Consider the following 26,773-nt stretch of genomic DNA (forward strand, 5'->3'; position numbering starts at 1 on the left):
GATATCTCTTCTACTAATGTCTTGGAATTCATGGAGTGAAAGCAAACTAATTCTGTTTTGTTTTTACACGATATAAGGCTCATTGTGTTGCTGCCACACACACACATGGAGACACAGATGAATACATGAGACACAACACAGGACTGTTCAACAAGACAAACACAGCCACTGAGCTTGGGGGAGGTGCCGTCACTTCCTGGGAAACTCAGGGTACCAGCAACGTCACAACAATGGCACTGCCTTTCTCAGCACATGCAGCCAAGCATTTCCAAAGAAAGAATTTTCTCCTTCCCATGGATGCCAACCTATGGCAATTGTCCATGCTCTTATCCCTTTAAATGCTGAACCTCAAGCAAGGAAGCAACACGTACCATGTTTGAAGTATTTGGTATTGCTTGGCCGGGATTTGAACCGCCAATCTCGCAAACTCAGAGCAGATGCTCCAAAAGAGAACCATTGCACCGCCAAGTCTGGTATTTAAGTCCAGTGGTGTCATTGGTATGATTTATTACCCCGTGCACATAAAGCAAAAAGTGGAGTTAAGCAATTGGTTCACTTTGAATGTCTACAAACGTCAGTTTATGATGGAGGAGCAACTAAGTTTAAATTGAATGTTCCATTTTGAAAACAAATAGGAACAGGAATCGAAAAAACGAACCTGTAGTTTCACAGTACTTTCTCCGAATTTGGCAAATTGTATGGAATCTCGTTCAGATAGTGCACGTGCAAAGAGGAGTGAGTTTTTTTTTTTTTTACTCTGTCCACCTGTCTGGCAGTCAAACAAAAATGAAAATCATTCCTAACAGGAAACTTGGTTTTTAAGGATGTCATAAAGGTCACAAACAACAGGCACAGATAACTAATGTAACACATTAAATATGGTGGTGTAAAAGACATCAACAGCAGTAAAATTCTGAAAAAAGTTTTTTCCAACAACTTTTTGTAAATATTTACTACCTCTGCCAATGAAGTGGATGGAGGTTATTTTTTCATCCCTGTCTGTCTGTATGTCTCTGACCAGCAAATCTTCAAAAGTTATGGACAGATTTGGATGACACTTGGTGGACAGGTTGGGTGCGTGACAAAGCCAAATTGATTTGATGTTGGTGAAGATCCGGATCCGGATACGAGAATTTCTAAGTAATCGTTCACCATTGAGAGATAGGGCCAAAAACGAAATATAGCACAACATCTCAAAACGTGGACGAATTATGACAAAACTTGGAGAATGAGTTTGTGCATGTGTGTATTGTTATGTCTGGCTTCCTTCTTGGGACTACGATGCAGTAATGCTACATCCGATCAGTATTAACAAGTTCGAATTGCGAACATACCCCGTGGGAGTTCATTCATATAACTCTCAGGTGAGGGATAGCACGGACGGCATATCGTTTTGAAATTTGATAAGATTTTCATCGCATCAGAAAAAGAAACCAGAACACCTTCCAAGAGTGAGGCTAGTTTCATATCATCATTTGCAACTTAATTTTGCGTTGGGCATCGCCCAGCGCATTTCATTAATATTTTTTAAATAATAATTTTAAGAAAATGGGTCAAAAGGACCGTTTCTCTGCCCAAAGGGCTGGAATCGCACTTTGGGCCCAGTTAATACCTGCAGAGTGACCTCAAGAATATATCTGTCAAATTTGGTCTGGTTTCTTTCATGAATAACCGAGAAATAACAATTTTGAGAAATAACAATTTTAAGAAATGGACCAAAAGGGTTGTTTCTTGGCCCAAAAGGTTGGAATCGTGGAATCGCACTGTGGGCTCAGTTAATGCCTGGGGAATGGTCGCTAGAATATACCTGTCAAGTTTGGTTCGGTTCCGTTCAATAATAACCGAGAAATAACAATTTTAAGAAAATGGGCCGAAATGGGCCATTCCTCCCCGAAGGGACGTAATCGCACTTTGGGCTCAGTTAATGCCTGCGCATGTGTCTCGTATATGGCTGTCAATTTTCATTGAATTCTGTTCACGAATAATGGAGAAATAGATGTTAAAATGAACTGTACACAAGAAAAGAGAGAACAAGAGCGGTGCTTCGACCCCATGGGGTGGAAGACCCCACAACAGGGTAAACATTTTGAGGGTCATCTAGGGATAAAATGGTCCACAGCAAAAAAATTGTTGACATCATCGGTCACATGATTCGGCAGCCATATTGTTTTTCAGAAAAAAACCTTCTAAAATCTTCTCTGAAATGGCTGAACAGATCAAGGCGAAACTTTACACGTATGACCGCCTATCCATGATAAACAAGAGATTCGCACATATTACAACATAGGTCACATGGTTTGGCAGCCATATTGGATTGTACAAAGTATTAAATAATGTTTTTTTTTCTGGAACCGCTTAACCAATCAACATGAAACTTCACAATTATGATCGAGAAGTGTTGAGAAATACATGTTTTAAATTTCAAGATTATTGGACACATGATCTGGCAGTCAAAATTCATAATTTTTTTTGATCTGGGTTCTTTTTGATTTTTTTTTCATACATTTTTTTTGAATGAGGCTACATCTGGATGGGTTTGAGGGAAGAGGAGTAGCAGCTGAAATGTGAATCCTATCCAGGTTCCTCCTGATGACTTCATCTTTGCTTTTTGCTTGTTCGGGTTCCTTCTGATTACTCCAATGCAGGACTGTAGCTTAGAATTTAATTTGAATTAAATTTATTTTAATCCCATTCTGAATTCAATTCAATAAAAAAATTTTAAAACGTCATAGCTCAGGGTCAGGTGTCTGATTAAACTCAAAGTGGGACCTCTTTTTACCCGGATCATCACTACCAGAAGTTATGTCTCTTATTAATTACGTGACACCAGTACGCAAACACCACACAAAACAAGTCCTGGTGAGGGTCTGCAATCTCTGATTGTTCTTTTTCTTGTTCTTCTTCGTCTTTTTTGTGTAAAGATGATTTATTTCTCTTTTAATTATTGTCTGTATGTAGAGTCTCGGCTTGTGGTAGATAGAGCAAGTTGCCAGATGTTGCTAGCACAACAGGCTGACAATTGGATGGTGGGGAACAACCGAACACAAACAAGCAGGTGGAACAAAGAAGTGGAGGGAGAAATAAATATCATCAATTTCAGGTAAGAGGGATTGGTGTGAAAGGGATTAAATTGGGGTTAATAAAGATCAAGTGTTGCGATGAAAGATAAATTTACGTTTTACTGTTGCTTTATTTAGTCCCTGCAGGGAAGACTGCAACAGTCCTGACTTTGGGAAATTAATTATTATACGTTGGAGAAAAAAGGAATGGAAGATGGGGAGGTGAGCAGAATGTCTGGATAATTGCTGAAGGTTAAGAAAGAAAACGTTAACGGAAAAGTTTATGTGTCATGGAGTGGCTCGGGAAGGGTGTTGGTGAAATGAGCAAGGGAATAATATTAGGTCCAAGAAAACAGGCGAGCAATCTATCTTGGACAAGAGAGCAACAGGGCCCAGGTCACGTGGGCCGTGTAATTAGTAATTTAATTTCAACAGCGATTGATTGATTAATTGACATGAGGAGTGAATGTGATGAACTAGAAGGGGTCAAAGCATGTTAATTGCGAAGAAGAAGAAAAAGAAGAGCAATGAATAGAAAAAGGGCAAACGGATGTGACTTCATGGGTCACCCATCAAATGCATGGGTCACCCATCAAATTCATGGGTCACCCATCAAATTTCACCCATGATGGGTGACGGTTGAGGGGTATCGTTGATGGGAAATTGGGATGCGTGATGAGCGAAACGTGCATCTCTTGTCTTTCTATTAATCAATGACGTATACAGTAATTGTGTCATCATAAGTGCAAAAATTATTGGAGGATGCGGGCATCGATCCCGCTACCTCTCGCATGCTAAGCGAGCGCTCTACCATTTGAGCTAATCCCCCATTGCTATGTAAGGCTTTACGTATGCTCTCTGTCATGATTGACATGAAAACCTGGTGCGAATCCACACTCTTTGAACCAGTTGTCGATACAGTTCATTCATTTCACCCCAACCGGGAATCGGCTCTGTCCGTCTGTCCATGCGTCCATCCAGAGCCTCAACTCGAAAATGACTGGATGCATTTCTTTCAAATTCAGCACAGGTATACAAATATACCTGGGCAATGCAGCACCTCAAACGATTTTGGGATCGGAGCCAATTTGGAATTTCGGAACCAATAATTGTTATTTTTACAGGAGGTCATCGTGATGATGTGTGTTCCATAACCAACCGGCTTGCTATCGCTTACCAAGCCAGCTGTTCCTTATCAACCGTTTCATTGGAGTGCTTGCTTGAGTACTTAAGCCACTTGGCAAGTGCCCCCAGAAGCTGATTGGTGGTGGACCACACCCCAGGATTTCACTACCTTTGGGAACCATTATTTATTTATAAACATCTTATGCCATCCCAACTACCAAAACACAGCTTTTTTATTAATTTATTTTATACATTTTACCACGTCCACTCAGAACACACGTTTGAATTATTTATTTATTTATTTATTCACGTACACCTTACCATTTCCACTGCCGACACATTCATTACTCGCAAAATCGAAGATCTTTCAAGGATGTTGGTCAGTCGATTTTGTTTTTGTCCGTCTGTTTGTGTATCAATCACCTGCAGGTCACAATTTTAAATCGATCTTCACGAAACTTCACCACATGGGGGAGTTGGTGGTCTTTTGTTTTTGAGGTCAAAAGGTCAACAAATTTGTCATATTTCGAAAATCCTCAATTTTCATCAGATTGACGAGAAATTTGAACAGGATTTTCAGATCAGGTTACCGAATTCAAGCACCAATTATTTCTGAAAAGATGCTTGGTCCTACAAAACTTTAATATAGACATAAACAGAGACATTTTTGGAGGACATTATCATAAAAAGAAAACCAAAAAGCTTTTCGTTGTGCTCTCTGCAGGTTAAATTTGCACAAAGTGAGTGAGTAATGATGAAGAACAGTCTAATAGACACCTTTCAACAAAGTCAATTCTGATGGGACGTTCTCGACTGATGCGTCATCCCTCCCAATGGTCGAGGTGGGAGGAGCCTGTTCAGTGTTCAGCTCTCCAATTGGAGGTTGCAGAGTCTGAGGCGGAGCCGCTAAGGACACAAATATGCAAAGCAAGTGGACAAACTCTTTTTTTTTTTTGGTCCAAAAAGACTTCATCCACTCGCAAAGTGGATCATCCACTCGCTTATTTTTGCAAAGAAGAAGAGGAACACGAACTCGTCTCACGATCAGGGATGGTTATGAAGAAGATTCTACAACAGCCTTTGCGGCTCCGTCTCAGACTCTGCAACCTCCAATTGGAGAGCTGAACACTGAACAGGCTCCTCCCACCTAGACCATTGGGAGGTGATGACGCATCAGTCAAGAACGTCCCATCAGAATTGACTTTGTTGATAGGTGTCTTAATCGACTGTTCTTCATCATTACTCACTCACTTTGTGCGAATTTCACCTGAAGAGAGCACAATGAAAAGCTTTGTGGTTTTCTTTTTATGATGATGTCCTTCAAAAATGTCTCTGTTTATGTCTATATTAAAATTATTTTTGAGGTCAACATTAGCCAAAAGGTCAACATAAGCCAAAGGTCAACAACTTAGGTGAGATTTCTAAAATCCTCAATTTCCATCCCATTGACTTGAAATTTGAAGAGGATTTGCATATCACGTCACTGAATTCAACAAACAAGTATATTTGAAGTCAAAATAGACCAAAAGGTCAACATAGACCAAAAGGTCAACATAGGCCAAATTTCTAAATTGTCAATTTTCATCCGATTGACTTGAAATTTGAAGAGGAGTTGCATATTTGGTCAATGAATTCAGCCACCAATTATTGTTGAGGTCAAGTTTGTTTTATGGATTTTGCAAATATCATGCTCCACATGACGTCTTTTCTTGTTTAGTTATTTAAATGTTGAACGCAGACATCCTCCAAGGTCGGCAAAATGAGTGCCAGCTTGCTGGTATCCTGTGGCGGAGTGGCGACCCGTCCAGGATTGTGACCAATAGCCGAGGAGACTGCTGAGGCAGCACCAACGCTATGCACAGAGTATGGTCCAGTCTCCTCCTCCAGACATCCAATTTTAAGGTGTGATTGGTAGCTGTGACCTTTATGAGTATTTGTATTATTTTTCCTTAACCTTTAGGTATCGCCTAAACCTTTCATTTTTCAATGAAATTATTTTATTTGCATTAAAGTACACAAGATCAATGCCTCTTTTGATCTCTCAAAGGTGAAGAATCACTTTAAAAATTATCAGATCCGAATCCAGATTCGGATCTTCACCAACATTGAATCAATTCTTCCCTGTCACACACCCTTGTCACACCTTGTCACACATTCTTCCACCAAGTTTCATCTTAATCCGTCCACAATTTTTTGAGATATCGTGCTACATATCGTTTTTGGCAGTATCTCTCAAAGGTGAAGAATCACTTCAAAAATTCTACTATTCGGATCCGGATCTTCACCAAAATCTAATCAGTTCGTCCTTGTCACACACCCAACCTGTCCACAAAATTTCATCTGGATCCGTCTGAAACTTTTTGAAATATCTACCTCTTGCATGCACACAAACAAACAAATGAAATTGCTCGTTGAGCAAGGAATTGCCGGAATAACTTTGTCATATCTCTATGATCTCTGAAAAAACAAAAACCTGGAAATCAATTTGGTTCTTATAAGTGATAGTGTTACTGTTTAATGAGTTATAGCACTTAGTTTGGTCATGATCATAACTTGGAAGTCAATCGGACTTGAAATGGCGTTTTTATCGCAATTTGAAAGTTTTGACCCGACCCCCCTGACATTCGACCCCCGACCACTAAGAAGGGTGTCGGTGTGACACCACAATGAGACACATGGTTAGATGCAGTATTGGAAGATGCACATTTTGGATTTGGTTTGAAGTCGATACAACCATTTTAGCGGACGTTATTGCGAAAATATGAATTTCGGTTTTTCGGTGACCTTGACTTTGACCTTTGACCTAGATTCACTAAAAACGACAGGTGTCTAAGTTGGACCATGGCCGACGGCTGTACCCAGTTTGGTCATGATGGCTGAAACGGTGTGGCTGCTCCAGGGTAAACAAACACACAAACAAGTAGACAGACAGACACACAGAATGACACACACAACGGACCAACATAATTGCCGAAATCTGAAGGGTTCCGGCAATTGACAAATAGACCAACAGACAGAAATGGGTGAAAACACAACCTCCTTCATCTCCAGTGGTGGAGGTAACAAGCACAAAGCAAAGATGAAGTCATCAGGTGGAACCTGGATAGGATTTGCATTTCAGCTGCTACTTCTCTATCCTCAAACCCATCCAGGCACAGCCAAGTGAGCATTATTCAACAAGGACAAATGTGTCCAAGAGTTGCGTCCTAAAGGTTTTGTCGGCTAAAAAAACACAAAAAAAAACAACAACTTCCGATATTTCGTCACGTGCCTTGATTAAGCCAACAGCGAGACCCCTCATCGTGTATTTACGTATTTACGAAATATAGTGTATTTACGAAATAAATAATATATTTACGAATTTACAATACATTAAATGGAATAATCTTTAAATAGTAACGTGAACTTTTCGAAACTTTAAAGCAAATGTCCGAATATATTTAAAAGTTCATGATAGACGCTCTCAAAAGGCACCCTCAATGCGAGGATGTGTACAAGTGTTTAGTATTTAAGGAGATCCGGATCGTGTATATGAAAGAGCCGAGTCCGAATATAAAGGTTTTGTCTTCACAAGAAGAAGAACAACGCCGAGCATTCTTAGAACACAAAACAAAACGTTCTTAGTCAAAACAGTCAAAAAAGTAAAAAATAAAAAAAAACACAAAAAGTCAAAAAAAAAGAAAGAACCCAGATCAAAAAAATCAAATAATTCTGGCTACCAGACCATGCATCTGATCAAGTTGAAATTTAAAACATGTATTCCCTATCAATACTCGATCAAAATTGTAAAGTTTTACTTCGATTGATTAAGCGGTTCCAGAGAAAACATCATTTAACTAGTGTCAAAACCAAAAATGATGCGTTGGAATTATTTTATTCGAAATATCCAGAGTCTGGAAGATGTGATGTTTCGTAGCAAGAAAAAGCGTTATTTTAAAACACTACGTGTAAAATTGCTCCCCTATTTTCTTTATCTTCGGAGACGTTTCGTTTCGAGGGTACAGCCTCGTGAGTGCGTTAAAGCTTTGAATTAAGAGAATTGACTGGAATTCTGAATGTTTCAGATGTCTTTTCTTCCACGCTAAATAAGAACGACCTTATGCAAGGGTGTTTCTTTCACTCAGAGAGCCGTTAATGCATGTCATGAACTCCTTGGTGGGGTAGTGGTAGCTGAACCGGTATAACTATAAGGGTTCAAATTCAAAAGGTAGCTCGACGCATTGGGGATGGAGTGGTACGTCTACGTGGATATTGGAAGAAATGCGCCGGCATGATGGGCCTCATGGCGTCCTCCTGAGTCAAACTTCCTTCTTTGTATTTATTGAAGCTCTGGAGGAAGAATGAGACAGCACTGACAAAAAAATATGTTTCTGTCGTGGGAGAAGAGAGCTGTTAGGGTTACGGCTAGGGTTAGGGTTAGGGCTAGGGTTAGGGTTAGGGCTCAGGCTAGGGTGAGGGTTGTTAGGGCTCGGGCTAGGGTTAGGGCTCGGGCGAGGGTTAGGGCTTGGGTTAGGGCTTGGGTTGTTAGGGTTAGGGCTCGGGTTAGGGTTCGGGCTCAGGTTAGGGTTATGGTCCGGGTTAGGGTTATGGTTCGGGTTAGGGCTCGGGTTAGGTTTATGGTTCGGGTTACGGTTAGGGCTGGGGTTCGGGTTAGGGTTATGGTTTGGGTTAGGGTTATGGTTTGGGTTAGGGTTAGGGTTATGGTTCGGGTTAGGGTTGGGGTTCGGGTTATGGTTTGGGTTACGGTTATGGTTTGGGTTTGGGTTAGGGTTAGGGCTTGGGTTAGGGCTCGGGCTCGGGTTAAGGTTAGGGCTCGGGTTCGGGTTATGGTTTGGGTTAGGGCTTGGGCTCGGGCTAGGGTTAGGGTTTGGGCTCGGGCTCGCGTTAGGGTTATGGTAAGGTAACAGCTGGAGTGGAGGTGAACAGTAAATGTGGAATGTTGAAGAAGATTGTTCATGGAAGAGTTTATGCTATTTGGGTTAGGGATTCGGGTTAGGGTTAGGGTTAGAGTTAGCTGTTAGGGTTAGGTAACAGCTGGAGTGGAGGTGAACAGTAAATGTGGAATGTTGAAGGAGATTGTTCATGGAAGAGTGTATGTGTCCTGGAGCCCGGGAAGGGTGTTGGCGAAATGATCAAGGTGAGTACCAGTCATTAAGTCGTCGAAAACAAGTGAGCAATCTCCTGGATGAGAGAGCAAGCAGGGCCCAAGTGACATGAGCCGTGAACTAATGGGTTCTTTCAAAATTTTAACAGTGGTTGATTGACATGAGTGAATGTGACGGACTGAAAGGGGTCAAAAGCACGTTCATTTCGAGGAAGAGGACAGAAGAAAAAGAAGAAGGAGAGGATGAAAAAGAATCATAATAAGAAGAGCGATATTCTGCCAAATCACCAAACCATGAAGTGCAAAAGGACGTGACTGGAGGTTGAAGGGAATTATTGATGGGAAATTTGGATTCAGGATAAGTGAAACTTGCATGTCTTTGCCTTTCTCTCACAGATGATATATAATTGTACTGTATATTAAATCGTAAGTACAAAATGGTTGGAGGATGCGGGCATTGATCCCACTACCTCTCACATGCTAAGCGAGTGCTCTCCCATTTGAGCTAATCCCCCCTTGGTGTTGGAACCTTTACATAATATGGTTTCTGTCATGGATTGACGTGAAAACGTGGCGCGAATTAACTCATTCTTTGAATCGGTTGGAGAATTCAGTTCATTCGTTTTGTTTGCCATTCGTCATGTTGGTAAAATGAAGCGCAAACTGCGGTTTATTCTCTCTACTCACGTGTGGTTCGAGGTTTTTCAGGATCCACGTCTCGTTCGAGGTTTCGTTCGGAGTGTGATTTCATTTGTGTGAGATTTATTGCTTCCTTCACTTTAATTGCACTTAAAATTTTTTAAAATTTCGATGGAATAACCAGAGGACGAGACGGATTGCTTCACAATGGCCACACTTCAGTCTCCTCTCCGCGTCCAAAACCAACAACGGAAGTGACTAAAAGGAAAACCAGTAAATTAAAATGACCGCCAGTCATCAGAATTTGCTTCCAAATCATGACAACTTACTGTTGTGCTTACATATTACATTATCACTCCCCCTCCCCCAAAGGAATGTCCTCATGTCTTAATTGCAAAGAATAAAACAAAACATTTGTCATCAGAAACCATTTTTCCAGCTCGATATCAGAACAAGCGCAAGATAATTAGTCCAATACAAATGATGAGGTACATGTCTTTGTCGTTGAAGTCTGACAAGTATCACTTGTTAAAGCAGGTGAGTCACCAAGCGGTCTCGGCTGCGGAGTCGTGTCCCGGTCATGGTTGTGGCTGTTAATGAGGTGAGGGAGTTTGAGGTCAGACAGTCAGACGTTCTTGTTCATTATCAAGGCCCGTTTGAGGTCCAGGTGGCTGAAGCAGTAATTCAAACTGTCCTTGTTGTTGTTGTTGTTGTTGTTGTTGTTGTTGTTGTTGAGGATGTGACATTGGAGGAGGCAAGAAGCCAGCCAAAGCCGTCAATGGCTGTGGTGGTGTGGTCACTGAAGGCTGGGTCCTGGAGTGCAGTCACTACTGAGAGTGCAGTCAGTGTGGAGTAATTAGTTTCATGCGATTATAGTGCAGAATCCTTGCCTTGGCCTGTGGTTTTGAAAGCTCTTGGATTTCACAGATCACTGGAGGATGTGCTAAGTCCCCAGCAAGGTAAGGAGTATACTTGAGGCGTTTGTCATCATATAACTTTTCCTGATGTTTTGCTCTCTCGTTGGAAATAGAAACTTCCTGGAAAGCCTTTTGTAACCTGAATTTGAGAGAGGCCGAATACTCGGTTGGTGGCCCAGGTGTTGGAGATGTCTGGGGCTGAGTGTTCTCAAGAAGACCCTGGAGAGGTAAATTGGCTTCATGTTCATGTGCCAGGTAGAAGAGAGCGAAGCCTGTGCTGGCATGAGTCATCGTTGTGGAGCACTTCAATCTGGTAGACATGTTCGTCCCATTCAATTCCTCTGTGAAACGAGACTTTGGCAAGTTCATCCTTCATGGTGCGATTGTAACGCTCCCCTGCTCCATCACATTTTGGGTGGTATGCTGATGTTCAGGGATTGTGAATTTCCAGGTGAGAGCAGAGATCCTTGATCAATTTGGATTCAAACTGTCTGCTGATCCAAATGCAAGGTCGCAGGGACTGCATGTTGAAGGATGTACTGCTCAAACATTGAGCGTGCCACAGGTTTGGAACACCGGAAATGGAAACACCGGAAACGGAACGCCAGAAGCATTCTCATCGTCAAAGCTCTCCGTGTTTTTCAGGAATAATCACATGGATTTCTAACATTTAATATAAATGTTTTGATTATTATTTCGCCTCCCCCTATAGGATATATTGTTACAGGGTCGGGCATCGGTGGCGAGCACGACCGCGAGAGGGAGCTCTAGAGTCGGCTCCACCAAACACACCGGAATTGAGGTCGTGCCTTTTGGATAAGTCCGAAAGGCACTGGACCATGAATCGCCAATAATTCGACCGTGTGGGGTAGGGTCAATTGCCAAACTTCAATATACCTAATTACCCATGCGGACAAAGCTACCCGGGAATTCACACCCTCGACAGACTTCGAGCGGAACGAGCCATGACCGAGCCTGAACCGTGTGTAACCCGAGCGGAGATTACCAAGGCCCGTCGGACAAATTAACAATTTACCGGCCCGAACGGCCTCGCTATTTCTCAATACACACCGTGCCAAGCCAATGAAAGAAACACAGTCATGAGCTGGAACATTTAACAAAAGGGATATATATATATATATATATATATATATATATATATATATATATATATATATATATATATATATTTATAATGGGGCAGGGGAGCATGCAAGAAGGCAGAGCTAACCTAATAATGAAGGAAGAGCAATTTATGTACAAGCACTTATGCAGTTTTACTTCATAGACTGGCACCACAAACACACACACACACACACATGTACACCCAAAAAGAAACGGACCCGTCAGGTTTTTATTGGAGGCCTTCAGCTCGAGGAAAGGCGAGCTGGAGGTCAGAGCCTATTCTTGGACCTTTCCGCCTCATGCGGTCTTCGACGATCCGGTGTGGCAGGACTCGAACCTGCCACACAATGCCGTTCCAAGCCCAGGCAGGCGATCCTCACGGGGCAGGCACACAGGCCACAAGAGAAGACGCTCTGTTGGCAGGACCCCAGGAAGGCGACGACTGGATTCAGAAGACAACCAGACATCCGAAGACCAGAAGACAACTCCTTTTCGAAGACCAGAAGCCAACCACCCTACTTTTGGCCTACACACGCTGCTCTTATACCACCTCGCACTCCCTCATTGGGCAGAGAGGGAACGCCCTATGCCCATATTTGGAGCCAAGCAGAACGAAACGCTTGTGCCCATATTTGGGGCGAAGCCAGAAAGTAACGCTTGTGCCCATATTTGGGGTGAAGCCAGAGCGTAACGCTTGTGCCCATATTTGGGGCGAAGCCAGAGCGTAATGCTTCTGCCCATATTTGGGGCGAAGCTAGAGCGTAAAACTTTTGCCCATATTTGGGGCAAAGCCAGAGCGTAATGCTTGTGCCCATATTTGGGGCGAAGCCAGAGCGTAATGCTTGTGCCCATTTTTGGGGCGAAGCCAGAACGTAACGCTTGTGCCCATATTTGGGGCGAAGCCAGCACACCAATGTCCAGAGAAACCCCGCCTAGCACACTGGACTCCGCCCACGTACATGCTGACACGCACGCGTGCAATGGTGCCGGTCGATGATGGTGGAAGGAAATGAGGGCAGGTGTCGTTGTTGTTGTTGGTAATTTATATCCTAATTATCAAAATAACTCACAGCGCACGTACAATTAATCACCCATTAAACATTGGACGGGACCCTAACTAGAAACACATACCGATATAGCTGATCTATAGGACCTAGCTGTTGTGTGCAGTAAGCTTACAAATTCGCAACAATATATTTTAGGCGGGGGGGGGGGGGTGGGCTTATCGCTGGTTGTAGGGTTTGTTTTTGAAAGTTGTGCTCCCAATTTTTAATGGTATACCTCGGAATACTAAAAACCACCATTTAGGGTTTTTTTTCTGCCAATGTCCAAACTGTATCTCGGAGCCAACTTGTACCTTGGGAATTAAATTTTGCATCAAAAATGGCAATAAAACGTATATGGGGTTGACATTTATTTTGACCTTGACCTAATTTAAGGTCATGGCCTAATTATAAACATTTCTACATCTCACCAGAACTCGACCAATGTTTATCCGATCAGAACGGGATTGTCCTCTATAGATAGCCAAAAGCAAGGCGCATTTATGCTTCATTTGCATCATACTCCTCCGGGTTTAAACATCAAGGTCAAATGGCGACTTGAAAAATAACGCGTTTTTTGTCATTGCACAATTTTGCTGACGCAGAATCTCAAAGACCGCTTGGCCTTCCAAGATACTCTTGCATCATAATAGTGGACTCGCATTGAAGTTGTGCACCTGATAATTGATTGGTGTTCTTGAAGTACTTTGTCAGATTTTGATCTGATTAACAAAAACACTTTTTGATCATAACTTGAATAATTTTCCCCTCAATTTTCATGACGTTGGGTTTTGTGGATAGATTGTAGATGGCGGCACATTTTCTTGATTTGCATTCTCCTAAATGTTGAAGGTCAAGGTCATCTTGTGTTTCGTAAAGAATATGGCCATCATTGGATTATGTGTGCAGTGGTAGGCTTCCCCTTACCCTTGTGATTGCTTTGTAATAACAGATATCCAGTTATTAAATTGAACTCTTTCATTCAGTAATGTGTCAACCATGACTCTTGAGTCCATATTCTTACAATGTAAATCAAAGTGTGGGCCCAGCAGAAGAGGCCACAAAAGCTATTATAAAACTTGGTCATTATTCAAGTCATATGTTGATATTGAAGTTTAAATGTTTGCGTCCATACAGGATACCAACTTAGCTATGAGTTTTTGAAAGCATCATGATGGGTGAATGGCCTTTTCGGATGAATGTGTTTCCCTGGATACTATGTATCAGAATCCATCTGATTCTTTCATGATCTCTGTTTATTTTCGTGCTTTTGCTGTGCAGGTGATTTGACCGTGTGCTGTGCTGAGTAGAATTAAAAATCTGATGCAATTGAAGCAGCAGTTGGATATTTTCAACAGGGGATTACAACTTCTCAACTCCTTTTGAAACACACTCATCTTTGTTGGCAGCATTGCCGTCATCTCTGGGGTAATTTTTGGTAATAATCATAGCATGGCCTTGGAATTTCCCTGTAAGCTGCTGAGGATGTTGAGTGACGAATGTTGTGATAAGTGATGACAGCTGCGGCCTCCAGGCTGTATTCCTCGCAGCATGTGTTCTCGCAGCACGAGGCTGCCTTCACAAACTATCCGGCTGATGTCTGGGAGCGAGAATGGAGAGCTTGTTTTGCCGTTTGAGTATGGCCTGGTGTAATGGTTTCAGCAGCAGGTTGGAAGTCTGATGCTGTGGGCTTCAGTCGGCAATTTGTCCAGATTCTAACCACAACCGGGAGAAATGCTTCCAATTATGTTATTTAATTATGGCTTCCAATGGCTTTGTAACTCTTATAAGTGTCTGTCATGATATATAAGAGGTGAGAAGCAATGAAGAGAAAGCGAGATTAATAGTGTCACCTGATTTTATTTAGGTATCATGACCCCATTTTTAACTCACCTGCAAAATAGTTCAGATGAGGTGTTAGCATTGCACAGTGTCTGTCAGTCAGTGAGTCAGTCAATACGTAAACACTAGTATCTTCATCTCCGAAACTACACACACGATTTTGATGAAACTTCACCACAACCTTCATCACCCGTGATGTACCAAAGTTTATTCATGCCATTAAACCAAAAAATCTGGGTCTAAAGGGGGTCTATGAGCAGTCAAAGTGGGTCAGGTGTGACCCCCCAAATAGGTATTTGCTTTCTTCTCCGAAAACTACACACATGATTTCGATGAAACTTCACCACAACCTTTGTCACCCGTGATGTACTAAGGTTTGTTCACGGCATTATTCTTTTTTTATAATCCCCATCTCTCTGCCACACACAGCTCATGGAAGAGCTAGTACAGTGAAGGGATCAGGACACAACGGAAAAAAAAAACAGGACGCAAAAAACACGCATGCATAGGGTGGACAAAATGGGTACAGAAGGAAACTCTTCGGAAGTAAAACTGGAAAATTTGAAGGAGGAGGGGTTTTGGTGCGGTAAACGAGGGTAGAAAACATCATGGTTTTGGTTTGGGTACGATCTGAGATGGTGATGAAGAACTGTCTTAAAGACCTGGAAGGAATGATATCGAAGAGGATGTGGACGTGGAAGTTTATTCCACAGGTGGGGGTAAAAAGAGGAACAAATGAGTGGAGGTGAGCAATGATCCTGGATTTGGGTAGTATCACCAGAAGGGGGCTGATGGTGGACCATGAGAGTTCTGCAAACACCTGAGGGCGAGGGATGACAGGATCCTGTTGAGAGCCAAACATTGGCTACAAGAGTAGGGGAAATCAGGAAGCCATGTGAGGAGGTGGCTTTGGATGCCATAGGCAGAGAGTTGGGAGAGCAAGGTGGGATGCCAGGCTGTATCAAATGCTTGAGATATGTCCAAGCTCTAGAGAGACAGCCATTATCTACTGTATGAGATTGAAGATCTTTCATTGTTGGGAGAGTAGAAACAGCAATTCCAGGGTCGAGTGACCTGATCTGAATCCACACTGATGGTCTCAGATCAGACTATTGGACAAAAGGAAGGATTTGATCTCAAATGCGATGATGGCTTCCATGACCTTGCTCATGATTCAAAGCAAGCTAATATGTCTGGAGTTAGGAGAATCTGTGTTTTTGCACCATGTTTATGTAACGCAATGTTGGCAGATTTCCAAGCAAATGGCAGGGTGATCGGAGCAGAAAGAGGATATGCATGGGAGCAGTTTTTAACCAAGAGGATTAGAGGTTTAAATATTTCAACTTTAGATGTCTAAACAATTCATTAATGATGGTAAAGTGATCTCTGCCAATAACAATTGAATCTTTACCAATCTACATGAGTGTGTGTGAATGTGTGAATGTGTGAGTGTGAGTGTGTGTGTGTGTGTGTCCTCCATAACTTCAACACCATAAAACCTAGCAGCCTGAAACTTTGCATGCAAAGGAAACTCCGAAGAAGTGCATGACTGAAAATTGGGTCTTTGGGTGAATTAAAACACACCTTTTGAAGATAATAATTAACGGCCTTATTTAATTATATCCTTCATCAGGCGATTCTCGGCCACCCTACTCTTTGGGGTCTTAAGGCGTTTCCTTGGTAACCTCGCTGGGGTTTGAAGCCGCCATGTTTTTTTGGCCTGTTCAACCATGCCTTGACTTGGAACAGGCTGTAACGATGTTTTTTTTCCACTTTCTTTACTCATATTATCGAATACCTGTTCATTATAGTTATGAATCATTGTGTACATCACTTTTGCAAATACTATAAGTTGTCAAATTAGGAGCTTGGAGCGATCTCATGCATTATATGACACGATTTTCCACGATCAACTCTCATGGACGAAGTAAAGTATATCGTAAAAATATTATTTCGGTTTTGAGGATCAGATATTGTCCTGACTAAATAAGTGTCAAAATCTGTTGTGAAATTTGATAATTTAAAGAAATAAGGAGTCTTATAACTAAGCTGATATACCTATTTACTTTACATCATCACAACACAAGCAAGCAAGGCCATGTTCCCTCCTCAATGCATACACAAGAAAATGTGAAATTTCCAAAGCATTAAACTTATCTTTTTCGACTGCTTGGAGAATTATGTTAAGCGAACAAAAAATTAAGGAATGTGCCAAAACTAACCAGCTTCATTAAGCTGTGTGATTTAATACATTCACCTCGACACGTTGCACCCTGTCCCCCCAGAAGGACTACCTTACTCATAGTGTCTGCCAGATCTGTGTGTATATTTTCGGAAGTTTTGTGAGGTGCTCTACAGGGAATGAAAGCAAATCTGGTAAGAAAAAAAAACAACTGACGTTTCAAAAAAAATTATAACGTTTGTGCAGATCCCGAACCGATGTACCATGTGACACATGCACAGACGAGCAGGCAAAATGGTGGATTTACTGCAATGTTTTGTTTCATGGGCGATTGAACTTTGCGATGTCTCAAGGGTTGTCCTGCATTACGCAGTAAATCTTTTGTGGATGAAGTCATTTTTTTTCATTCACTGTTGTGTGCGTGGTGAAGACCAGCTTTGAAGGTAAAGGGATCCTTTATGACTAGCCGAAACCCCATCACAGACGGATTCCGAAGGTTGACTGTTGCCACTTTGTGCGATGCACTCTTACAGGTATGAAGTTTCTTTCAGTCCAGGTCACAGTATCGAGAAAAACGTGATGCGACTGCTAGGAGGAGCACAAAATTGGTCCTTCAGTTTTAATATATAGAAGATACAATGTTTCTTGTAACATTTTTTGTGTCAAATTCACATTCTGAGGTAGTCAGCATGTGCAGAAGAGGGTTTTACATTGCAGACGCTATTTTCGAGGAGTGGAATTACACCTCTCAGCGGTGACGGTGTGTCGACGACAGACGTAATGACGTCCGCGAATGACCGATGATGTCATGACGTCCTTACATCTATCAGCGGTGACGTCACACGTCGCCATGTAAACGAATGTAAAACGAAAAGTGTATGTTCTGCTTCAGATTTGAAAGTTGACTATTGCCACGATGTGCGATGCACTCTTACAGGTATGAAGTTTCTTTGAGTCCAGGTCACAGTACCGAGAAAAACGTGACGCGACCGCTAGGAGGAGCACAAAATTGGTCCTTCAGTATTAATATATAGATATGCAGTGACAGCCTGGCCAATTGTCAATTGCGGCACATTGTTGATAGCGAACGTAGTGAGCTTCATACTTAACGTGTGCACATGAGAGAATAGGAAACAACGACAACACAATACCCTGGCAATTTGGAATCCGTGTCGTTGGCTATGACCCTTTTGCTTCCAGTTTTTGTTTTTTTTTGCGTCTCTCTTTCACCGTCATGGGGAATAATGCATGCCGGGAGATAAATGCATCGCCGGAGACATGAAAAACCCAAATATCAGACATGGTGTATAGTTGTTCTTCTTTTGTTCTTCTTTTGTTCTTCTGACAAAACCTTAATCTCTCGGACTCGGCTCTTGTATATACAAGATCCGGATCTCCTTAAATACTAAGCACATGTACACATTGTCACATTGACGGTGCCTTTTGAGAGCGTCTATCATGAACTTTTAAATATATTCGGACATTTGCTGTAAAGTTTCGAAAAGTTCACGTTACTATTTAAAGATTATTCCATTTATCGTATTGTAATTTCGTAAATACATTATTTATTTCATAAACACACGATATATCGTAAATACGTAAAAACATTATGACGGGTCTCGCTATTGGCTTAAAGAAGGCATGTGACGAAATATCGGAAGTTGTTGTTTTTTTTTGTTTGTTTTTTTTCGTTAGCCGACAAAACCTTTAGGACGCTGCTCTTGGACACATTTGTCCTTGTTTTAGATGAGATCCTGTTCTAGGCGGTGTAGTTGTCATTGTGAAGGTAATGTTGAGGTGATATAAAAATTTTTTCGATGAGATCCTGTTCTAGGCGGTGTAGTTGTGAAGGTAATGTTGAGGTAATATTTATTTTTTTAGATGAGATCCTGTTTGAGGCGGTGTAGTTGTTGTTGTGGTGAAGGTAATGTTGAGGTAATATTAATTTTTTTAGATGAGATCCTGTTCAAGGCGCTGTCGTTGTCGTTGTGAAGGTAATGTTGAGGTAATATTAATTTTTTTAGATGAGATCCTGTTCGAGGCGGTGTAGTTGTTGTTGTGAAGATAATGTTGAGGTAATATTAATTATTTTTCGATGAGATCCTCTTCTGGGCAGTGTAGTTGTTGTTGTGAAGGTAATGTTGAGGTAATATTAATTTTTTTTAATGAGATCCTGTTCTCGGCGCTGTCGTTGTTGTGAAGGTAATGTTGAGGATTTTTTTTTTCAGATGAGATCCTGTTCGAGGCGGTGTAATTGTTGTTGTTAAGGTAATGTTGAGGTATAATGTTGAGGCAATATTTTTTTTTTAGATGAGATCCTGTTCTCGGCGGTGTAGTTGTTGTTGTGAAGGTAATGTTGAGGTAATATGCAGTTGTGTTATCACGGTTATAGAAATGCACAAATAATTAATTTGATCTATAGTATACCCAACCACACCTTTATGACTAAAAAATTAACAACAAAACTAGAGAGTAAATACTCCAGCAGTTTTAAGTCGACCTAATTTTATAATAAAGATATCTCCCGCATCATTAAAAAATCATTTTTAATCGTGATTTACATTATTTGATCGCTGATCCTGAATCCAGGCCGAAGTAACCGGAAATTGCAGCATCGAATGTAAGAAGAATTCTGCGTTCGCTTCTAGGCTTTACCTATTCCATATTATGGAATAACGTGGCCCATTGTCGATCATGGTACCACGCTCCGTCCTGAGTGAATTATTCACTCACTGCAGACGCTTTTGCCACACCAGGTCATTCAGAATGAGTGGTTCGCGTTCTGTCACCCTGAGCGAGTGGTTCGTGCCCCGTCACCCTGAGCGAGTGGTTCGTGCCCCGTCACCCTGAGCGAGTGGTTCGTGCTCCGTCACCCTGAACGAGTGGTTCGTGCCCCGTCACCCTGAGCGAGTGGTTCGTGCCCCGTCACCCTGAGCGAGTGGTTCGTGCCCCATCACCCTGAGCAAGTGGTTCATGCCCCGTCACCCTGAACGAGTGGTTCGTGCCCCGTCACCCTGAGCGAGTGGTTCGTGCCCCGTCACCCTGAGCGAGTGGTTCGTGCCCCGTCACCCTGAGCGAGTGGTTCGTGCCCCCGTCACCTTGAGCGAGCAGTCCATGCAATAACACCTGATTTCCGAGCCGTTTGCCGTATTAACATGTTTTCTAAATTACCGAGCCAAATTTTGTTTTCCACCCATCTCATGCAGCTGTTTATCAAGAATAATGTTTGTGAACATATCCCTCAACATTGTTTTTATGTGAAAGCTACTCAAGGTTTCTGGGTTGTATGCAGTCAGTACTGGAGTTGGTAATCACACTGACTCCAGCCTGCCGATTCCCGAAAAATTGCCGTGTGTGTGTGTGTGTGTGTATGTGTGTGTGTGTGTGTGTGTGTGTGTGTGTGTGTGTGTGTGTGTGTGTGTGTGTGTGTGTGTGTGTGTGTGTGTGTGTGTGTGTGTGTGTGTGTGTGTGTGTGTGTGTGTGTGTGTGTGTATATATGTGTATGTGTATGTGTTGTTCATACAGCAGAACATATTTTCTTTGGTAACTTCCTTACCACCACCTCTCTCTTTCTCTCTCTCTCTTTCCCATCCTTGCTCTAGCTCTACCCCTCCCAATACAGTACAGTACCCTCCTCCTACATCTCCTCTCTCCCTTTCTGTCTATCTCTGTTTCTACACATATTTGGACGGTGTTTGTCTCTGGACGTGTTCAGGCGGTATTTATTTCTGGACGGGAGTTTGTCTCTGGACTTCTCCGGACGGGAGTTTGTCTCCAGACCGTGTTTATGGTATGACCGGTCGAAAATGGATTTCAGACATTATTTTGTTTCCATCTTCATTGTTATTCTATGCGGAATCATTTTGATGAGATAGTATGAATTGTAATTATTCTCCCTCTTCCCCCCTCTTTTTCTCCCTCTTTTTGTCCCTCCATCCCTTTAGTATTACCATCAGCGAAGCAACGGGTGGTATTTGCTCGTGTAAAAGAAACTGAAGAAAGGTTATGCCAACAAGTATGAAAATGACTCTACGTCTTTATGACGGGGTGAGAATACCTCATCACTCAGATGGTGAACTGGACCCTCGATTCATGACAGAGTGGTTTATGGGAGTGGGATGCAAATCCTATTGCTTCTAAGGGTTTGAAACAATTGCTCAACATTGGAGATTTGAATTTTTTTCACCTCCAGCAATTAATTGTGTTTGATTGTAATTTAAAAGCAGTTGCTCAGATATGGATTGTGGTGTGTGTGTATGATGTAATTAGATAATGAGGAGCTGGATTTGTAATTACAGTGTAATCCAGTAGAAAGTGTGGAAGAATCTCCTCAGTAATAAGGTGGCACCGGCTCTGATGGAGGAGTAGGTATGTCCCGGAGTCTGGATGTGGGTCAAATCTTTCTGGAATGAATGCATAATAAATTGGACTTTCAGAAAGCTGAAATGAAGAATTTTTATGTCAAAATGAATCTTTTTAAAATGCTGATGTTAAAGCTGAAATGAAGGATTCTAATGATGATATAATCATCACAATACCAGTTGGAGTGCAATTATTGCTGACTGGAGTATGATGATGGAAGCATAGTTTTGAGGTTTGGATGCAGAGATCGGAGGTATGAATAAGTGTGGGTGCTTAAATTGCCAAGTTAAAAGGGGGGATGAGGGGTGGGAGGGTGAGTAAAAATATTGATAAAACTCATGAGGAGCTAAAGACGAACAGAAGAGAGCAGGTGGTTAAAATATATGGGCAGAAAAAGAAAGTGGAGACTGAACTTGGAAATAAAAAGGAAATGTGAACGGCAGGCTTGGGAATACCTTTAAAAAGGCACAAGAATTGGAAGAGAACCAGAACAGGATGAATGAGTGTAAACAGCAACGGGTGGACTTGGAAAACAGTGTAGGAAGGTTTGGATTGGATTAAGAGTGAGATGAAAATACAACAGAGAGAGAGAGGATCTGGCTGGTGGAGGAAAAGTGAAAATCCAGACGGACCTGACGGGGTTCATCAGCGGCGTGGATTTTAATGGCTATTCTGCATGCTACAATTTATAGATCTTATTAACTACCAATGGGTACCTAAATATGGTGGATATGTGGTGGGCACCCACTGTTGGTGTAGACCCTTACAGCAAGTGCTGGTGTGACACAGCGGTTCGTCATCACCATTCCAGTTAAGAGGTGCTTGTTGTATATACTCCTTCACGGGAGGGCCTCCCAGTATGACCATTCATTTTCTCCCTGTGAGTGAGGATGCATGTGTTTGGTTGACAATGTGCTTCAGCCTTCGGGCTGTGGTACGTGTGCACTCGTTGGTCTGTGTACATTTGCCATGAGGCCACAAGATGCACATCCATGGCTTTGTAGCAATGTTTTATTATTATCATTATTATTATTATTTTTCTTCACCTTTTTGAGAAAGGTCAGGTCAGGTATGGGAGCATGTGCCAGAACAGCGCGTCGCTGCGTCCACTTTCCGCCGGTACTCCAGGGGCCTCCGTCTGGCCATCCCCCAGGCTGATGCCAGGCCCATCCCCATCTCCTTGAGATGATGGTCAACCTGCTGCAACCATGAGGCACGTGGTCGGCCCACTGGCCTCCTCCACTCATGAGACTCCCTCGCTGAGAGAATCTGGTGAGCAGGATCAGCGTCAGGAAAACGAGCCACATGTCCATACAGCCGCAGCTGACGCTCACGGACTATGCAGGTAACAAATCTCATCCGAGTCTCTCTCAGCAACCGCTCGTTGGACACAAAATCCGACCAGCGATAGCCAAGGATTCTTCGAAGAGACCTGGTACCAAAGGAATTAAGTCTCCATCTCAGATCCTTGGTCAAAGTCCAAGTCTCGCACCCATAGAGCAAGACTGGAAGTACCAAGGACCTGAAGACCCGGACTTTCGTCCTCCCGCACAGGTACCGGCAGCGCCACACCCCATGATCCAGTGAATCCATGACTCCCCAGGCCCGACCCAGACGTCTATTGACCTCTGGCTCACAACCTGCGGAGACATGAATATCAATGCCAAGGTAAGTGAATCTATCCACGACCTCAACATCCTCACCACAAACAGACACAGACAGGACAGCAGCATCCAAGATGTCACCGAAAGCCTGGATCTTAGTTTTGAGCCAAGAAATCCGTAATCCCAACGGCTCCGACTCCTCATTCAGCGCCTCGAGGGTCCCCAAGAGGATGTCTAAAGTCTCCGCAAAGATGACTGCATCATCTGCAAAATCAAGGTCCGAGATCTTGACATTGCCAAACGATGCACCGCAACTTGATCTCTCCGACATCCTCCCAAAAATCCAGTCCATACAAGTGCTGAAAAGTGTGGGGGCAAGTACACATCCCTGACGAACTACAATAACAACTGGAAATAAGTCAGAGATGGTACCACCACACTTCACAGCACTCTCAGTACCAGAGTAGAGTTCAGACATCAGATCGATCAGTTTCGGTGGCACCCCACGAAGACCAAGAATCCTCCAGAGGACATCCCGATTCACTGAATCGAACGCTTTACAGAGATCAACATAGGCTGCAAGCAGCCCCTGCCGAAACTCTCGTCTGCGTTCGGTGAAGACACGAAGTGCAAGGATATGGTCAATCGTTGACCTCTTTGGTGTAAAGCCTGACTGCTCTGGACGCTGGTGCTCAAGCAGATGGTGGCGAACCCTATCAAGAATTATCCGAGCAAAGACCTTGCCCGGCACTGAGAGCAGCGTCACCCCTCGGTAGTTGTTGCAGTCTTGGCGATCACCCTTCCCTTTCCAGAGAGGGACAACAAGGCCCCTCTTCCAGTCAGTTGGGATGATGCCTGTGTTCCAGGCAGAGCACAAAACTGCATGCAACGACACGAGTGCAGCATTTCCACCAGCCTTGAGAAGTTCAGCATGGATGCCACAGATCCCTGGAGCTTTGCCCCGTTTCAACTGGTTCACCGCAGCCCGTGTTTCCACAAGCGATGGTAGACCACAGTTGATTCGAGGGTCAGCTACAGGGATTGTAACACCCTTGACGTCCAACTCGACAGCTGGGGGATCAGCCTGGTACAACCGCTCAAAGTAACCGGCCCAGCGGGCCTTCACTTCAGACTCCTCTGTCAAGAGCCTACCACTCTCTGCTCTAACTGCAGTGCTCCGAGGGATGGGCTTAGATGAACGTAATGCGAGAATTCCCCTGTAAGCGGGACGAGAATCACCTGTCCACAGGTGATGCTCTACCCCCTCACAGATTCCTCGCACATAGGCCTCCTTGTCCACCCTCAGTGCACGTACAGTTTTACGCCTCAGCTCCCTGAACAGCTCAGCTCTGCCATTCAGCCTGGCCCTGCGACTCTGGTCAATGGTATCCAGTGTCCCTTGAGAGACAAAATTCTTCTTTGCCCTGCGGTGAACTCCAAGGCATCCACCGGCAACATCAAGGACGGTGGTCTTGAAGGTGCTCCACAACTCTTCAGGACCCCCAAAGCACCCAGACCCCCAAGTGTCCACTCAGCCTGTTCGCAAACTCCTCAGCTACTCTCTCATCCCTGAGCTTGGCAACATCCAGCCTAGGCTGGGATGGTACCATTCTCCAGGATTTAAGGTGCAGCTTTAGAGTTGCTACAACAAGCCTGTGGTCAGTATTGAGGAACTGAGCACTCCGGTAGACCCTGCAGTTCTGGATCATCCTCCAACGACCGTCAATGAGGACATGGTCAATCTCCTTTGCCACACCGCCAGCGTTGGAATACCAAGTCCAGCGATGAGCTTGTGGGCGCTGAAACCATGAACCAGCCACCCTAAGTCCATGACTTCTTGCAAAGTCAAGGAACTTAGTGCTATTCTGGTTCATAGTTCCTGACCCATGGGGACCAACACACACCTCATAACCATCTCTATCAGTTCCAGTCGATGCATTGAAATCCCCCAAGACTAGAAGTGTATCTCGTCTGGGGCACTGATCAACCACAGACTCCAGTGTGGCGTAGAATGCATCCTTCACGGTGAGATCACTCGCCTCAGTCGGAGCATAAACAGAGACCAGGGAAATGACACCTAAGGAGTGACGAATCCTTAATCTCATAATACGCTTGTTGACCGGTGTTACCTCAATTATCATTGGGGTCAGCTTATTGGACACAGCTACAGCAACTCCTTGGGTATGGTAACCATCAGAGCGACCAGACCAATAGTAGGTGTAACCACCCGCCATTATCTCGCCGCAATCCGGTCTCCGAACCTCAGAGAGAGCTGCAATCCCGATGTCCAAACGCTTGAGCTCAGATGATAACAGAGACAGGTGATCATCCTCTCTTAGGGATAGGACATTCCAGGCACCCACCCGAAGGGACCGCCTCAGGTTAACCCAAGGAGACCGCCGTCTGGTGGACGACACCTCAGCGCCACTCCGACACACTCTCCCGCAATCTGACCCAGGGATGTTACCCCGTGGTTTCCCTCCCATCAAAGATTGGGGGTCCCGAAGGCTTTGCCCCAATCCCGTCATCCGGTGAGCTGCCCTGCGAAGGGAAGCTGCACAGGAGGTACTCCCACGGAGTGGGTTTTCAGATTTTTTTGCGTTTTTGCGTTTTGCGGAATGAAGGGTTTTACGGTGGCCGGAGTGCAAATGCTGCCACCAACCTCCTAATAAGAAGTGACCCAACTGCAGGAGGACGTCCGCAGACACAGTTGGGCACTAGATATGGATGGCCGTTGGCTCACAAGGAGCTCCTCCGCCCTTTGACAGGTTTTGTTTTTAATCCTGCTGGGTGTCCATATCCAAACACCCTCCTCACCAGAAAACCTGGTGGGGGAGACGGTTTAGTCGCCGACAACCCGACCATGGAACAGGTTAGTACAGGTTTACATGGTACCTGTAGCAGGTCACAGATCGAACCTGACCTGACATGATGGATGGGTCAATTCCCCTCTCATTGGCATATTTAGGTATGACTTGTTAAATACCACTTGACCTGACATTTTTGAGAAAGAAAAGACATTAATCAGATGTCTGTGATGTATATTTATAATCATCCTTGACCATGGGGCCAATTTGCATGTGTATTGGTTTGATAAGTTTTGTTTGACCATGTGTAATGTGTATTGGCCTTGTGCCTCAAGTACTTGTGCTTCGCTTCATTATGTTTGGTTTTCTTTTGGTTTTTATTTTTAACCATTTTTGTTTCTTGTGGTATGACTTATTTTGGTATGGCATTTCTCAACAGATGATGGTCAGTGGTCCTCAAGCAGAAAACGTTGATTATATCGCCATTCCTTTTGGTCCTGAGGGTGATGATGTGTGTTTATTGCATGACCATGAGCTTTAGCTGAGAGCCCAATGTGTGTAATCTGAGAAGTGTATGTTTGTTTGACTTCTATGTACTCCTGAACTGCTGGACGGAATGCATTAAAAACTGACGGTTGAATGCATTAAAAACTGAAAAACATCGATGTGCCTGGGAAGATTTTAGGTGCTCAAAAAAATCATAGTCCCAGAGTTTCCAGGTGAGCGGAGGAGCCCATTCTCTGTATATAAATATGCGTAGGCCTATTGTTGGCTCCTGGTGGAAGTGGTATTTAACAAGTCATACCAAAATATGCCAATGAGAGGGGAATTGACCCATCCATAATTCTGGAGTCATGAACCCATCGATAAGGGCAGGTTCTGTGCTAATACCTGTTAATTTGAAAAAAATTGTTTGACTGTGCACTTTGGTTTTGAAGCTAATGTGCTTAACTAAGTTATGATG

General features: G+C 43.4%; 1 long non-coding RNA gene and 1 other non-coding gene across 10 annotated transcripts; one reads left to right on the forward strand and one right to left on the reverse strand.

Moving 5' to 3' along the window:
• The first annotated feature begins 2,833 nt into the window (after window positions 1–2,833).
• LOC147022845 (uncharacterized) lies at window positions 2,834–26,470 on the forward strand. Of its 9 annotated transcripts, XR_015059713.1 has the most exons (4): window positions 2,834–3,100; window positions 14,294–14,440; window positions 20,981–21,083; window positions 26,249–26,470. It is a non-coding gene; the product is annotated as an uncharacterized LOC147022845 (long non-coding RNA). The 9 variants fall into 9 exon arrangements; XR_015059718.1 differs by lacking the exons at window positions 2,834–3,100; window positions 14,294–14,440 and adding an exon at window positions 18,977–19,041; XR_015059715.1 differs by lacking the exons at window positions 2,834–3,100; window positions 14,294–14,440 and adding an exon at window positions 18,980–19,030.
• TRNAA-AGC (transfer RNA alanine (anticodon AGC)) lies at window positions 3,816–3,888 on the reverse strand. The gene has a single exon. It is a non-coding gene; the product is annotated as a tRNA-Ala (tRNA).
• Window positions 26,471–26,773: the final 303 nt, after the last annotated feature.

This window comes from Eptatretus burgeri, chromosome 7 (assembly GCF_056783735.1).
Source record: "Eptatretus burgeri isolate ZD-2024b chromosome 7, Ebu_testis_v1, whole genome shotgun sequence".
Taxonomy (NCBI): domain Eukaryota; kingdom Metazoa; phylum Chordata; class Myxini; order Myxiniformes; family Myxinidae; genus Eptatretus; species Eptatretus burgeri.